This window comes from Haliotis asinina, chromosome 11, assembly GCF_037392515.1.
Source record: "Haliotis asinina isolate JCU_RB_2024 chromosome 11, JCU_Hal_asi_v2, whole genome shotgun sequence".
NCBI lineage: Eukaryota > Metazoa > Mollusca > Gastropoda > Lepetellida > Haliotidae > Haliotis > Haliotis asinina.
The window spans coordinates 10,755,638-10,769,729 of record NC_090290.1 but is presented as its reverse complement, the minus strand read 5'-3'; the positions used below and the strand labels follow the sequence as shown (position 1 = coordinate 10,769,729).

Below are 14,092 nucleotides of genomic sequence, written 5' to 3'. Positions count from 1 at the left end.
CAGTGTCCGATTTTTTCTCCATTACAAATTGTAAAGTGGATCATTTCAATGAGAAAAAGAGGTGAAGTGAACATTTCCGCTCAATAATCACACCTAAATATAGTGAGGTTAGCACGGGTGGGGTTCGAATCCACGCGGACATACGTCCATTGGATCTTAAGTCCAACGCCTTACCCACTCGGCCACCGTGCCCATGCCTTACAAAGTGGAAAGGTAGAACTGAGTGTCGGGTAATTGCAAATGCCTAGATATACGCCCTTCGGCCAAAACTATGTCAGTCTCAACATGTAACTTACACATTTCCAAGCCATTTCTCCAAGTACCATGTTGTCCTCGATATCCTTTGTACCCTACTCTGACTGCAACCTAGAACCACACTTTGTGCTACTGACAGCTGCTCGTATAAAATACTATATTTGTAAGCCAACTGTTAGCATTCTTGATATGTGCATGTTCAACTTCAAGTGCCCTGCCTTACGTTTGGAGCAAGTGGCTGTCGTTTCCTTTCCTTAGATTCCTTTGGAATCCTCCCATCCTTGGTCCTGTAATGTGCTTCTTTGGCGTAGAGTCGATTTGTTCATAACGTTTGTAATGTGACGGCAGTTCCTTGGTAAATAAGAAGTCCCAGTGATAAAGCAAAGAGCCGTTTGACAAGCCATAAGACGTCTAACTACTTAAGACGATTCCAAGGTGGAATCCTGTCACACTCAAAGCAGTCTTTTGTTTGTTTTGTCATGGAATGTCATCGTCTAGATGAAATGACGTCGGTCAATGCAAACATGTTTGGGCAACATTTAGCACTTGCAGCCGTGCAACAATGAAAGGAAATGAGAGATCAGACATTGTATTGTAGCCTAGGCTTTCAGTGGGCGTGTGGCGCAACGGATAACGCGTCTGACTACGGATCAGAAGATTCCAGGTTCGAATCCTGGCACGCTCGGAATATTCTTTTTGACATTTTGGTTTTGAAAATAAGTAAAATACTAAGGATATAACGAGGAAGATTTTGACAATAGCAGTGTCCGATGTTTTCTCCATTACAAATTGTAAAGTGGATCATTTCAATGAGAAAAAGAGGTGAAGTGAACATTTCCGCTCAATAATCACACCTAAATATAGTGAGGTTAGCACGGGTGGGGTTCGAATCCACGCGGACATACGTCCATTGGATCTTAAGTCCAACGCCTTACGCACTCGGCCACCGTGCCCATGCCTTACAAAGTGGAAAGGTAGAACTGAGTGTCGGGTAATTGCAAATGCGTAGATATACGCCCTTCAGCCAAAAATATTTCAGTCTTGACATGTAACTTACACATTTCCAAGCCATTTCTCCAAGTACCATGTTGTCCTCGATATCCTTTGTACCCTACTCTGACTGCAACCTAGAACCACACTTTGTGCTACCGACAGCTGCTCGTATAAAATACTATATTTGTAAGCCAACTGTTAGCATTCTTGATATGTGCATGTTCAACTTCAAGTGCCCTGCCTTACGTTTGGAGCAAGTGGCTGTCGTTTCCTTTTCTTAGATTCCTTTGGAATCCTCCCATCCTTGGTCCTGTAATGTGCTTCTTTGGCGTAGAGTCGTTTTGTTCATAACGTTTGTAATGTGACGGCAGTTCCTTGGTAGATAAGGATAAAGCAAAGAGCCGTTTGACAAGCCATAAGACGTCCAACTACTTAAGACGATTCCAAGGTGGAATCCTGTCACACTCAAAGCAGTCTTTTGTTTGTTTTGTCATGGAATGTCATCGTCTAGATGAAATGACGTCGGTCAGTGCAAACATGTTTGGGCAACATTTAGCACTTGCAGCCGTGCAACAATGAAAGGAAATGAGAGATCAGATAATGTATTGTAGCCTGGGCTTTCAGTGGGCGTGTGGCGCAACGGATAACGCGTCTGACTACGGATCAGAAGATTCCAGGTTCGAATCCTGGCACGCTCGGAATATTCTTTTTGACATTTTGGTTTTGAAAATAAGTAAAATACTAAGGAGATAACGAGGAAGATTTTGACAATAGCAGTGTCCGATTTTTTCTCCATTACAAATTGTAAAGTGGATCATTTCAATGAGAAAAAGAGGTGAAGTGAACATTTCCGCTCAATAATCACACCTAAATATAGTGAGGTTAGCACGGGTGGGGTTCGAATCCACGCGGACATACGTCCATTGGATCTTAAGTCCAACGCCTCACCCACTCGGCCACCGTGCTCATGCCTTACAAAGTGGAAAGGTAGAACTGAGTGTCGGGTAATTGCAAATGCCTAGATATACGCCCTTCAGCCAAAACTATGTCAGTCTCAACATGTAACTTACACATTTCCAAGCCATTTCTCCAAGTACCATGTTGTCCTCGATCTCCTTTGTACCCTACTCTGACTGCAACCTAGAACCACACTTTGTGCTACTGACAGCTGCTCGTATAAAATACTATATTTGTAAGCCAACTGTTAGCATTCTTGATATGTGCATGTTCAACTTCAAGTGCCCTGCCTTACGTTTGGAGCAAGTGGCTGTCGTTTCCTTTCCTTAGATTCCTTTGGAATCCTCCCATCCTTGGTCCTGTAATGTGCTTCTTTGGCGTAGAGTCGCTTTGTTCATAACGTTTGTAATGTGACGGCAGTTCCTTGGTAAATAAGAAGTCCCAGTGATAAAGCAAAGAGCCGTTTGACAAGCCATAAGACGTCTAACTACTTAAGACGATTCCAAGGTGGAATCCTGTCACACTCAAAGCAGTCTTTTGTTTGTTTTGTCATGGAATGTCATCGTCTAGATGAAGTGACGTCGGTCAGTGCAAACATGTTTGGGCAACATTTAGCACTTGCAGCCGTGCAACAATGAAAGGAAATGAGAGATCAGATAATGTATTGTAGCCTGGGCTTTCAGTGGGCGTGTGGCGCAACGGATAACGCGTCTGACTACGGATCAGAAGATTCCAGGTTCGAAACCTGGCACGCTCGGAATATTCTTTTTGACATTTTGGTTTTGAAAATAAGTAAAATACTAAGGAGATAACGAGGAAGATTTTGACAATAGCAGTGTCCGATTTTTTCTCCATTACAAATTGTAAAGTGGATCATTTCAATGAGAAAAAGAGGTGAAGTGAACATTTCCGCTCAATAATCACACCTAAAAATAGTGAGGTTAGCACGGGTGGGGTTCGAATCCACGCGGACATACGTCCATTGGATCTTAAGTCCAACGCCTTACGCACTCGGCCACCGTGCCCATGCCTTACAAAGTGGAAAGGTAGAACTGAGTGTCGGGTAATTGCAAATGCGTAGATATACGCCCTTCAGCCAAAAATATTTCAGTCTCAACATGTAACTTACACATTTCCAAGCCATTTCTCCAAGTACCATGTTGTCCTCGATATCCTTTGTACCCTACTCTGACTGCAACCTAGAACCACACTTTGTGCTACCGACAGCTGCTCGTATAAAATACTATATTTGTAAGCCAACTGTTAGCATTCTTGATATGTGCATGTTCAACTTCAAGTGCCCTGCCTTACGTTTGGAGCAAGTGGCTGTCGTTTCCTTTTCTTAGATTCCTTTGGAATCCTCCCATCCTTGGTCCTGTAATGTGCTTCTTTGGCGTAGAGTCGCTTTGTTCATAACGTTTGTAATGTGACGGCAGTTCCTTGGTAAATAAGGATAAAGCAAAGAGCCGTTTGACAAGCCATAAGACGTCCAACTACTTAAGACGATTCCAAGGTGGAATCCTGTCACACTCAAAGCAGTCTTTTGTTTGTTTTGTCATGGAATGTCATCGTCTAGATGAAATGACGTCGGTCAATGCAAACATCTTTGGGCAACATTTAGCACTTGCAGCCGTGCAACAATGAAAGGAAATGAGAGATCAGACATTGTATTGTAGCCTAGGCTTTCAGTGGGCGTGTGGCGCTACGGATAACGCGTCTGACTACGGATCAGAAGATTCCAGGTTCGAATCCTGGCACGCTCGGAATATTCCTTTTTGACATTTTGGTTTTGAAAATAAGTAAAATACTAAGGATATAACGAGGAAGATTTTGACAATAGCAGTGTCCGATGTTTTCTCCATTACAAATTGTAAAGTGGATCATTTCAATGAGAAAAAGAGGTGAAGTGAACATTTCCGCTCAATAATCACACCTAAATATTGTGAGGTTAGCACGGGTGGGGTTCGAATCCACGCGGACATACGTCCATTGGATCTTAAGTCCAACGCCTTACCCACTCGGCCACCGTGCCCATGCCTTACAAAGTGGAAAGGTAGAACTGAGTGTCGGGTAATTGCAAATGCCTAGATATACGCCCTTCAGCCAAAACTATGTCAGTCTCAACATGTAACTTACACATTTCCAAGCCATTTCTCCAAGTACCATGTTGTCCTCGATATCCTTTGTACCCTACTCTGACTGCAACCTAGAACCACACTTTGTGCTACTGACAGCTGCTCGTATAAAATACTATATTTGTAAGCCAACTGTTAGCATTCTTGATATGTGCATGTTCAACTTCAAGTGCCCTGCCTTACGTTTGGAGGAAGTGGCTGTCGTTTCCTTTCCTTAGATTCCTTTGGAATCCTCCCATCCTTGGTCCTGTAATGTGCTTCTTTGGCGTAGAGTCGATTTGTTCATAACGTTTGTAATGTGACGGCAGTTCCTTGGTAAATAAGAAGTCCCAGTGATAAAGCAAAGAGCCGTTTGACAAGCCATAAGACGTCTAACTACTTAAGACGATTCCAAGGTGGAATCCTGTCACACTCAAAGCAGTCTTTTGTTTGTTTTGTCATGGAATGTCATCGTCTAGATGAAATGACGTCGGTCAGTGCAAACATGTTTGGGCAACATTTAGCACTTGCAGCCGTGCAACAATGAAAGGAAATGAGAGATCACATATTGTATTGTAGCCTGGGCTTTCAGTGGGCGTGTGGCGCAACGGATAACGCGTCTGACTACGGATCAGAAGATTCCAGGTTCGAATCCTGGCACGCTCGGAATATTCTTTTTGACATTTTGGTTTTGAAAATAAGTAAAATACTAAGGAGATAACGAGGAAGATTTTGACAATAGCAGTGTCCGATTTTTTCTCCATTACAAATTGTAAAGTGGATCATTTCAATGAGAAAAAGAGGTGAAGTGAACATTTCCGCTCAATAATCACACCTAAAAATAGTGAGGTTAGCACGGGTGGGGTTCGAATCCACGCGGACATACGTCCATTGGATCTTAAGTCCAACGCCTTACCCACTCGGCCACCGTGCTCATGCCTTACAAAGTGGAAAGGTAGAACTGAGTGTCGGGTAATTGCAAATGCCTAGATATACGCCCTTCAGCCAAAACTATGTCAGTCTCAACATGTAACTTACACATTTCCAAGCCATTTCTCCAAGTACCATGTTGTCCTCGATATCCTTTGTACCCTACTCTGACTGCAACCTAGAACCACACTTTGTGCTACTGACAGCTGCTCGTATAAAATACTATATTTGTAAGCCAACTGTTAGCATTCTTGATATGTGCATGTTCAACTTCAAGTGCCCTGCCTTACGTTTGGAGGAAGTGGCTGTCGTTTCCTTTCCTTAGATTCCTTTGGAATCCTCCCATCCTTGGTCCTGTAATGTGCTTCTTTGGCGTAGAGTCGATTTGTTCATAACGTTTGTAATGTGACGGCAGTTCCTTGGTAAATAAGAAGTCCCAGTGATAAAGCAAAGAGCCGTTTGACAAGCCATAAGACGTCTAACTACTTAAGACGATTCCAAGGTGGAATCCTGTCACACTCAAAGCAGTCTTTTGTTTGTTTTGTCATGGAATGTCATCGTCTAGATGAAATGACGTCGGTCAATGCAAACATGTTTGGGCAACATTTAGCACTTGCAGCCGTGCAACAATGAAAGGAAATGAGAGATCAGACATTGTATTGTAGCCTAGGCTTTCAGTGGGCGTGTGGCGCAACGGATAACGCGTCTGACTACGGATCAGAAGATTCCAGTTTCGAATCCTGGCACGCTCGGAATATTCTTTTTGACATTTTGGTTTTGAAAATAAGTAAAATACTAAGGAGATAAGGAGGAAGATTTTGAAAATAGCAGTGTCCGATGTTTTCTCAATTACAAATTGTAAAGTGGATCATTTCAATGAGAAAAAGAGGTGAAGTGAACATTTCCGCTCAATAATCACACCTAAATATAGTGAGGTTAGCACGGGTGGGGTTCGAATCCACGCGGACATACGTCCATTGGATCTTAAGTCCAACGCCTTACGCAGTCGGCCACCGTGCCCATGCCTTACAAAGTGGAAAGGTAGAACTGAGTGTCGGGTAATTGCAAATGCGTAGATATACGCCCTTCAGCCAAAAATAGTTCAGTCTCAACATGTAACTTACACATTTCCAAGCCATTTCTCCAAGTACCATGTTGTCCTCGATATCCTTTGTACCCTACTCTGACTGCAACCTAGAACCACACTTTGTGCTACCGACAGCTGCTCGTATAAAATACTATATTTGTAAGCCAACTGTTAGCATTCTTGATATGTGCATGTTCAACTTCAAGTGCCCTGCCTTACGTTTGGAGCAAGTGGCTGTCGTTTCCTTTTCTTAGATTCCTTTGGAATCCTCCCATCCTTGGTCCTGTAATGTGCTTCTTTGGCGTAGAGTCGCTTTGTTCATAACGTTTGTAATGTGACGGCAGTTCCTTGGTAAATAAGGATAAAGCAAAGAGCCGTTTGACAAGCCATAAGACGTCCAACTACTTAAGACGATTCCAAGGTGGAATCCTGTCACACTCAAAGCAGTCTTTTGTTTGTTTTGTCATGGAATGTCATCGTCTAGATGAAATGACGTCGGTCAATGCAAACATCTTTGGGCAACATTTAGCACTTGCAGCCGTGCAACAATGAAAGGAAATGAGAGATCAGACATTGTATTGTAGCCTAGGCTTTCAGTGGGCGTGTGGCGCAACGGATAACGCGTCTGACTACGGATCAGAAGATTCCAGGTTCGAATCCTGGCACGCTCGGAATATTCTTTTTGACATTTTGGTTTTGAAAATAAGTAAAATACTAAGGAGATAAGGAGGAAGATTTTGAAAATAGCAGTGTCCGATGTTTTCTCAATTACAAATTGTAAAGTGGATCATTTCAATGAGAAGAAGAGGTGAAGTGAACATTTCCGCTCAATAATCACACCTAAATATAGTGAGGTTAGCACGGGTGGGGTTCGAATCCACGCGGACATACGTCCATTGGATCTTAAGTCCAACGCCTTACGCAGTCGGCCACCGTGCCCATGCCTTACAAAGTGGAAAGGTAGAACTGAGTGTCGGGTAATTGCAAATGCGTAGATATACGCCCTTCAGCCAAAACTATGTCAGTCTTAACATGTAACTTACACATTTCCAAGCCATTTCTCCAAGTACCATGTTGTCCTCTATCTCCTTTGTACCCTACTCTGACTGCAACCTAGAACCACACTTTGTGCTACTGACAGCTGCTCGTATAAAATACTATATGTGTAAGCCAACTGTTAGCATTCTTGATATGTGCATGTTCAACTTCAAGTGCCCTGCCTTACGTTTGGAGGAAGTGGCTGTCGTTTCCTTTCCTTAGATTCCTTTGGAATCCTCCCATCCTTGGTCCTGTAATGTGCTTCTTTGGCGTAGAGTCGCTTTGTTCATAACGTTTGTAATGTGACGGCAGTTCCTTGGTAAATAAGAAGTCCCAGTGATAAAGCAAAGAGCCGTTTGACAAGCCATAAGACGTCTAACTACTTAAGACGATTCCAAGGTGGAATCCTGTCACACTCAAAGCAGTCTTTTGTTTGTTTTGTCATGGAATGTCATCGTCTAGATGAAATGACGTCGGTCAGTGCAAACATGTTTGGGCAACATTTAGCACTTGCAGCCGTGCAACAATGAAAGGAAATGAGAGATCAGATAATGTATTGTAGCATGGGCTTTCAGTGGGCGTGTGGCGCAACGGATAACGCGTCTGACTACGGATCAGAAGATTCCAGTTTCGAATCCTGGCACGCTCGGAATATTCTTTTTGACATTTTGGTTTTGAAAATAAGTAAAATACTAAGGAGATAAGGAGGAAGACTTTGAAAATAGCAGTGTCCGATGTTTTCTCCATTACAAATTGTAAAGTGGATCATTTCAATGAGAAAAAGAGGTGAAGTGAACATTTCCGCTCAATAATCACACCTAAATATAGTGAGGTTAGCACGGGTGGGGTTCGAATCCACGCGGACATACGTCCATTGGATCTTAAGTCCAACGCCTTACGCAGTCGGCCACCGTGCCCATGCCTTACAAAGTGGAAAGGTAGAACTGAGTGTCGGGTAATTGCAAATGCGTAGATATACGCCCTTCAGCCAAAAATAGTTCAGTCTCAACATGTAACTTACACATTTCCAAGCCATTTCTCCAAGTACCATGTTGTCCTCGATATCCTTTGTACCCTACTCTGACTGCAACCTAGAACCACACTTTGTGCTACCGACAGCTGCTCGTATAAAATACTATATTTGTAAGCCAACTGTTAGCATTCTTGATATGTGCATGTTCAACTTCAAGTGCCCTGCCTTACGTTTGGAGCAAGTGGCTGTCGTTTCCTTTTCTTAGATTCCTTTGGAATCCTCCCATCCTTGGTCCTGTAATGTGCTTCTTTGGCGTAGAGTCGATTTGTTCATAACGTTTGTAATGTGACGGCAGTTCCTTGGTAAATAAGGATAAAGCAAAGAGCCGTTTGACAAGCCATAAGACGTCCAACTACTTAAGACGATTCCAAGGTGGAATCCTGTCACACTCAAAGCAGTCTTTTGTTTGTTTTGTCATGGAATGTCATCGTCTAGATGAAATGACGTCGGTCAATGCAAACATGTTTGGGCAACATTTAGCACTTGCAGCCGTGCAACAATGAAAGGAAATGAGAGATCAGACATTGTATTGTAGCCTAGGCTTTCAGTGGGCGTGTGGCGCAACGGATAACGCGTCTGACTACGGATCAGAAGATTCCAGGTTCGAATCCTGGCACGCTCGGAATATTCTTTTTGACATTTTGGTTTTGAAAATAAGTAAAATACTAAGGAGATAAGGAGGAAGATTTTGAAAATAGCAGTGTCCGATGTTTTCTCAATTACAAATTGTAAAGTGGATCATTTCAATGAGAAGAAGAGGTGAAGTGAACATTTCCGCTCAATAATCACACCTAAATATAGTGAGGTTAGCACGGGTGGGGTTCGAATCCACGCGGACATACGTCCATTGGATCTTAAGTCCAACGCCTTACCCACTCGGCCACCGTGCCCATGCCTTACAAAGTGGAAAGGTAGAACTGAGTGTCGGGTAATTGCAAATGCGTAGATATACGCCCTTCAGCCAAAACTATGTCAGTCTTAACATGTAACTTACACATTTCCAAGCCATTTCTCCAAGTACCATGTTGTCCTCTATCTCCTTTGTACCCTACTCTGACTGCAACCTAGAACCACACTTTGTGCTACTGACAGCTGCTCGTATAAAATACTATATGTGTAAGCCAACTGTTAGCATTCTTGATATGTGCATGTTCAACTTCAAGTGCCCTGCCTTACGTTTGGAGGAAGTGGCTGTCGTTTCCTTTCCTTAGATTCCTTTGGAATCCTCCCATCCTTGGTCCTGTAATGTGCTTCTTTGGCGTAGAGTCGCTTTGTTCATAACGTTTGTAATGTGACGGCAGTTCCTTGGTAAATAAGAAGTCCCAGTGATAAAGCAAAGAGCCGTTTGACAAGCCATAAGACGTCTAACTACTTAAGACGATTCCAAGGTGGAATCCTGTCACACTCAAAGCAGTCTTTTGTTTGTTTTGTCATGGAATGTCATCGTCTAGATGAAATGACGTCGGTCAGTGCAAACATGTTTGGGCAACATTTAGCACTTGCAGCCGTGCAACAATGAAAGGAAATGAGAGATCAGATAATGTATTGTAGCATGGGCTTTCAGTGGGCGTGTGGCGCAACGGATAACGCGTCTGACTACGGATCAGAAGATTCCAGGTTCGAATCCTGGCACGCTCGGAATATTCTTTTTGACATTTTGGTTTTGAAAATAAGTAAAATACTAAGGAGATAACGAGGAAGATTTTGACAATAGCAGTGTCCGATTTTTTCTCCATTACAAATTGTAAAGTGGATCATTTCAATGAGAAAAAGAGGTGAAGTGAACATTTCCGCTCAATAATCACACCTAAATATAGTGAGGTTAGCACGGGTGGGGTTCGAATCCACGCGGACATACGTCCATTGGATCTTAAGTCCAACGCCTTACCCACTCGGCCACCGTGCCCATGCCTTACAAAGTGGAAAGATAGAACTGAGTGTCGGGTAATTGCAAATGCGTAGATATACGCCCTTCAGCCAAAAATATTTCAGTCTTGACATGTAACTTACACATTTCCAAGCCATTTCTCCAAGTACCATGTTGTCCTCGATATCCTTTGTACCCTACTCTGACTGCAACCTAGAACCACACTTTGTGCTACCGACAGCTGCTCGTATAAAATACTATATTTGTAAGCCAACTGTTAGCATTCTTGATATGTGCATGTTCAACTTCAAGTGCCCTGCCTTACGTTTGGAGCAAGTGGCTGTCGTTTCCTTTTCTTAGATTCCTTTGGAATCCTCCCATCCTTGGTCCTGTAATGTGCTTCTTTGGCGTAGAGTCGCTTTGTTCATAACGTTTGTAATGTGACGGCAGTTCCTTGGTAAATAAGGATAAAGCAAAGAGCCGTTTGACAAGCCATAAGACGTCCAACTACTTAAGACGATTCCAAGGTGGAATCCTGTCACACTCAAAGCAGTCTTTTGTTTGTTTTGTCATGGAATGTCATCGTCTAGATGAAATGACTTTTCTCAATGCAAACATCTTTGGGCAACATTTAGCACTTGCAGCCGTGCAACAATGAAAGGAAATGAGAGATCAGACATTGTATTGTAGCCTGGGCTTTCAGTGGGCGTGTGGCGCAACGGATAACGCGTCTGGCTACGGATCAGAAGATTCCAGGTTCGAATCCTGGCAAGCTCGGAATATTCTTTTTGACATTTTGGTTTTGAAAATAAGTTAAATACCAAGGAGATAACGAGGAAGATTTTGACAATAGCAGTGTCCGATTTTTTCTCCATTACAAATTGTAAAGTGGATCATTTCAATGAGAAAAAGAGGTGAAGTGAACATTTCCGCTCAATAATCACACCTAAATATAGTGAGGTTAGCACGGGTGGGGTTCGAATCCACGCGGACATACGTCCATTGGATCTTAAGTCCAACGCCTTACCCACTCGGCCACCGTGCCCATGCCTTACAAAGTGGAAAGGTAGAACTGAGTGTCGGGTAATTGCAAATGCGTAGATATACGCCCTTCAGCCAAAAATATTTCAGTCTTGACATGTAACTTACACATTTCCAAGCCATTTCTCCAAGTACCATGTTGTCCTCGATATCCTTTGTACCCTACTCTGACTGCAACCTAGAACCACACTTTGTGCTACCGACAGCTGCTCGTATAAAATACTATATTTGTAAGCCAACTGTTAGCATTCTTGATATGTGCATGTTCAACTTCAAGTGCCCTGCCTTACGTTTGGAGCAAGTGGCTGTCGTTTCCTTTTCTTAGATTCCTTTGGAATCCTCCCATCCTTGGTCCTGTAATGTGCTTCTTTGGCGTAGAGTCGCTTTGTTCATAACGTTTGTAATGTGACGGCAGTTCCTTGGTAAATAAGGATAAAGCAAAGAGCCGTTTGACAAGCCATAAGACGTCCAACTACTTAAGACGATTCCAAGGTGGAATCCTGTCACACTCAAAGCAGTCTTTTGTTTGTTTTGTCATGGAATGTCATCGTCTAGATGAAATGACGTCGGTCAATGCAAACATCTTTGGGCAACATTTAGCACTTGCAGCCGTGCAACAATGAAAGGAAATGAGAGATCAGACATTGTATTGTAGCCTAGGCTTTCAGTGGGCGTGTGGCGCTACGGATAACGCGTCTGACTACGGATCAGAAGATTCCAGGTTCGAATCCTGGCACGCTCGGAATATTCCTTTTTTGACATTTTGGTTTTGAAAATAAGTAAAATACTAAGGATATAACGAGGAAGATTTTGACAATAGCAGTGTCCGATGTTTTCTCCATTACAAATTGTAAAGTGGATCATTTCAATGAGAAAAAGAGGTGAAGTGAACATTTCCGCTCAATAATAACACCTAAATATTGTGAGGTTAGCACGGGTGGGGTTCGAATCCACGCGGACATACGTCCATTGGATCTTAAGTCCAACGCCTTACCCACTCGGCCACCGTGCCCATGCCTTACAAAGTGGAAAGGTAGAACTGAGTGTCGGGTAATTGCAAATGCCTAGATATACGCCCTTCAGCCAAAACTATGTCAGTCTCAACATGTAACTTACACATTTCCAAGCCATTTCTCCAAGTACCATGTTGTCCTCGATATCCTTTGTACCCTACTCTGACTGCAACCTAGAACCACACTTTGTGCTACTGACAGCTGCTCGTATAAAATACTATATTTGTAAGCCAACTGTTAGCATTCTTGATATGTGCATGTTCAACTTCAAGTGCCCTGCCTTACGTTTGGAGGAAGTGGCTGTCGTTTCCTTTCCTTAGATTCCTTTGGAATCCTCCCATCCTTGGTCCTGTAATGTGCTTCTTTGGCGTAGAGTCGATTTGTTCATAACGTTTGTAATGTGACGGCAGTTCCTTGGTAAATAAGAAGTCCCAGTGATAAAGCAAAGAGCCGTTTGACAAGCCATAAGACGTCTAACTACTTAAGACGATTCCAAGGTGGAATCCTGTCACACTCAAAGCAGTCTTTTGTTTGTTTTGTCATGGAATGTCATCGTCTAGATGAAATGACGTCGGTCAGTGCAAACATGTTTGGGCAACATTTAGCACTTGCAGCCGTGCAACAATGAAAGGAAATGAGAGATCACATATTGTATTGTAGCCTGGGCTTTCAGTGGGCGTGTGGCGCAACGGATAACGCGTCTGACTACGGATCAGAAGATTCCAGGTTCGAATCCTGGCACGCTCGGAATATTCTTTTTGACATTTTGGTTTTGAAAATAAGTAAAATACTAAGGAGATAACGAGGAAGATTTTGACAATAGCAGTGTCCGATTTTTTCTCCATTACAAATTGTAAAGTGGATCATTTCAATGAGAAAAAGAGGTGAAGTGAACATTTCCGCTCAATAATCACACCTAAAAATAGTGAGGTTAGCACGGGTGGGGTTCGAATCCACGCGGACATACGTCCATTGGATCTTAAGTCCAACGCCTTACCCACTCGGCCACCGTGCTCATGCCTTACAAAGTGGAAAGGTAGAACTGAGTGTCGGGTAATTGCAAATGCCTAGATATACGCCCTTCAGCCAAAACTATGTCAGTCTCAACATGTAACTTACACATTTCCAAGCCATTTCTCCAAGTACCATGTTGTCCTCGATATCCTTTGTACCCTACTCTGACTGCAACCTAGAACCACACTTTGTGCTACTGACAGCTGCTCGTATAAAATACTATATTTGTAAGCCAACTGTTAGCATTCTTGATATGTGCATGTTCAACTTCAAGTGCCCTGCCTTACGTTTGGAGGAAGTGGCTGTCGTTTCCTTTCCTTAGATTCCTTTGGAATCCTCCCATCCTTGGTCCTGTAATGTGCTTCTTTGGCGTAGAGTCGATTTGTTCATAACGTTTGTAATGTGACGGCAGTTCCTTGGTAAATAAGAAGTCCCAGTGATAAAGCAAAGAGCCGTTTGACAAGCCATAAGACGTCTAACTACTTAAGACGATTCCAAGGTGGAATCCTGTCACACTCAAAGCAGTCTTTTGTTTGTTTTGTCATGGAATGTCATCGTCTAGATGAAATGACGTCGGTCAATGCAAACATGTTTGGGCAACATTTAGCACTTGCAGCCGTGCAACAATGAAAGGAAATGAGAGATCAGACATTGTATTGTAGCCTAGGCTTTCAGTGGGCGTGTGGCGCAACGGATAACGCGTCTGACTACGGATCAGAAGATTCCAGTTTCGAATCCTGGCACGCTCGG

The 14,092-nt window shown here is 43.0% G+C and overlaps 28 non-coding genes across 28 annotated transcripts; 14 read left to right on the top strand and 14 right to left on the bottom strand.

Moving 5' to 3' along the window:
• Nucleotides 1–109: 109 nt before the first annotated feature.
• Trnal-uaa (transfer RNA leucine (anticodon UAA)) lies at nucleotides 110–192 on the bottom strand. The gene has a single exon. It is a non-coding gene; the product is annotated as a tRNA-Leu (tRNA).
• Nucleotides 193–867: 675 nt separating this feature from the next.
• On the top strand, nucleotides 868–940 carry Trnar-acg (transfer RNA arginine (anticodon ACG)). Its single transcript has one exon. It is a non-coding gene; the product is annotated as a tRNA-Arg (tRNA).
• Nucleotides 941–1,125: 185 nt separating this feature from the next.
• Nucleotides 1,126–1,208, bottom strand: Trnal-uaa (transfer RNA leucine (anticodon UAA)). The gene has a single exon. It is a non-coding gene; the product is annotated as a tRNA-Leu (tRNA).
• A 665-nt stretch (nucleotides 1,209–1,873) lies between these two features.
• On the top strand, nucleotides 1,874–1,946 carry Trnar-acg (transfer RNA arginine (anticodon ACG)). The gene has a single exon. It is a non-coding gene; the product is annotated as a tRNA-Arg (tRNA).
• A 185-nt stretch (nucleotides 1,947–2,131) lies between these two features.
• Trnal-uaa (transfer RNA leucine (anticodon UAA)) lies at nucleotides 2,132–2,214 on the bottom strand. Its single transcript has one exon. It is a non-coding gene; the product is annotated as a tRNA-Leu (tRNA).
• Nucleotides 2,215–2,889: 675 nt separating this feature from the next.
• Nucleotides 2,890–2,962, top strand: Trnar-acg (transfer RNA arginine (anticodon ACG)). Its single transcript has one exon. It is a non-coding gene; the product is annotated as a tRNA-Arg (tRNA).
• Nucleotides 2,963–3,147: 185 nt separating this feature from the next.
• Nucleotides 3,148–3,230, bottom strand: Trnal-uaa (transfer RNA leucine (anticodon UAA)). The gene has a single exon. It is a non-coding gene; the product is annotated as a tRNA-Leu (tRNA).
• A 665-nt stretch (nucleotides 3,231–3,895) lies between these two features.
• On the top strand, nucleotides 3,896–3,968 carry Trnar-acg (transfer RNA arginine (anticodon ACG)). Its single transcript has one exon. It is a non-coding gene; the product is annotated as a tRNA-Arg (tRNA).
• A 186-nt stretch (nucleotides 3,969–4,154) lies between these two features.
• Nucleotides 4,155–4,237, bottom strand: Trnal-uaa (transfer RNA leucine (anticodon UAA)). Its single transcript has one exon. It is a non-coding gene; the product is annotated as a tRNA-Leu (tRNA).
• Nucleotides 4,238–4,912: 675 nt separating this feature from the next.
• Trnar-acg (transfer RNA arginine (anticodon ACG)) lies at nucleotides 4,913–4,985 on the top strand. Its single transcript has one exon. It is a non-coding gene; the product is annotated as a tRNA-Arg (tRNA).
• Nucleotides 4,986–5,170: 185 nt separating this feature from the next.
• On the bottom strand, nucleotides 5,171–5,253 carry Trnal-uaa (transfer RNA leucine (anticodon UAA)). The gene has a single exon. It is a non-coding gene; the product is annotated as a tRNA-Leu (tRNA).
• Nucleotides 5,254–5,928: 675 nt separating this feature from the next.
• Trnar-acg (transfer RNA arginine (anticodon ACG)) lies at nucleotides 5,929–6,001 on the top strand. The gene has a single exon. It is a non-coding gene; the product is annotated as a tRNA-Arg (tRNA).
• A 185-nt stretch (nucleotides 6,002–6,186) lies between these two features.
• On the bottom strand, nucleotides 6,187–6,269 carry Trnal-uaa (transfer RNA leucine (anticodon UAA)). The gene has a single exon. It is a non-coding gene; the product is annotated as a tRNA-Leu (tRNA).
• Nucleotides 6,270–6,934: 665 nt separating this feature from the next.
• Nucleotides 6,935–7,007, top strand: Trnar-acg (transfer RNA arginine (anticodon ACG)). Its single transcript has one exon. It is a non-coding gene; the product is annotated as a tRNA-Arg (tRNA).
• A 185-nt stretch (nucleotides 7,008–7,192) lies between these two features.
• Nucleotides 7,193–7,275, bottom strand: Trnal-uaa (transfer RNA leucine (anticodon UAA)). The gene has a single exon. It is a non-coding gene; the product is annotated as a tRNA-Leu (tRNA).
• A 675-nt stretch (nucleotides 7,276–7,950) lies between these two features.
• Nucleotides 7,951–8,023, top strand: Trnar-acg (transfer RNA arginine (anticodon ACG)). The gene has a single exon. It is a non-coding gene; the product is annotated as a tRNA-Arg (tRNA).
• A 185-nt stretch (nucleotides 8,024–8,208) lies between these two features.
• Trnal-uaa (transfer RNA leucine (anticodon UAA)) lies at nucleotides 8,209–8,291 on the bottom strand. Its single transcript has one exon. It is a non-coding gene; the product is annotated as a tRNA-Leu (tRNA).
• Nucleotides 8,292–8,956: 665 nt separating this feature from the next.
• Trnar-acg (transfer RNA arginine (anticodon ACG)) lies at nucleotides 8,957–9,029 on the top strand. Its single transcript has one exon. It is a non-coding gene; the product is annotated as a tRNA-Arg (tRNA).
• A 185-nt stretch (nucleotides 9,030–9,214) lies between these two features.
• On the bottom strand, nucleotides 9,215–9,297 carry Trnal-uaa (transfer RNA leucine (anticodon UAA)). Its single transcript has one exon. It is a non-coding gene; the product is annotated as a tRNA-Leu (tRNA).
• Nucleotides 9,298–9,972: 675 nt separating this feature from the next.
• Trnar-acg (transfer RNA arginine (anticodon ACG)) lies at nucleotides 9,973–10,045 on the top strand. The gene has a single exon. It is a non-coding gene; the product is annotated as a tRNA-Arg (tRNA).
• Nucleotides 10,046–10,230: 185 nt separating this feature from the next.
• Nucleotides 10,231–10,313, bottom strand: Trnal-uaa (transfer RNA leucine (anticodon UAA)). The gene has a single exon. It is a non-coding gene; the product is annotated as a tRNA-Leu (tRNA).
• Nucleotides 10,314–10,978: 665 nt separating this feature from the next.
• Nucleotides 10,979–11,051, top strand: Trnar-acg (transfer RNA arginine (anticodon ACG)). The gene has a single exon. It is a non-coding gene; the product is annotated as a tRNA-Arg (tRNA).
• A 185-nt stretch (nucleotides 11,052–11,236) lies between these two features.
• Trnal-uaa (transfer RNA leucine (anticodon UAA)) lies at nucleotides 11,237–11,319 on the bottom strand. The gene has a single exon. It is a non-coding gene; the product is annotated as a tRNA-Leu (tRNA).
• Nucleotides 11,320–11,984: 665 nt separating this feature from the next.
• On the top strand, nucleotides 11,985–12,057 carry Trnar-acg (transfer RNA arginine (anticodon ACG)). Its single transcript has one exon. It is a non-coding gene; the product is annotated as a tRNA-Arg (tRNA).
• Nucleotides 12,058–12,244: 187 nt separating this feature from the next.
• On the bottom strand, nucleotides 12,245–12,327 carry Trnal-uaa (transfer RNA leucine (anticodon UAA)). The gene has a single exon. It is a non-coding gene; the product is annotated as a tRNA-Leu (tRNA).
• Nucleotides 12,328–13,002: 675 nt separating this feature from the next.
• Nucleotides 13,003–13,075, top strand: Trnar-acg (transfer RNA arginine (anticodon ACG)). The gene has a single exon. It is a non-coding gene; the product is annotated as a tRNA-Arg (tRNA).
• A 185-nt stretch (nucleotides 13,076–13,260) lies between these two features.
• Nucleotides 13,261–13,343, bottom strand: Trnal-uaa (transfer RNA leucine (anticodon UAA)). Its single transcript has one exon. It is a non-coding gene; the product is annotated as a tRNA-Leu (tRNA).
• Nucleotides 13,344–14,018: 675 nt separating this feature from the next.
• Nucleotides 14,019–14,091, top strand: Trnar-acg (transfer RNA arginine (anticodon ACG)). The gene has a single exon. It is a non-coding gene; the product is annotated as a tRNA-Arg (tRNA).
• Nucleotide 14,092: the final 1 nt, after the last annotated feature.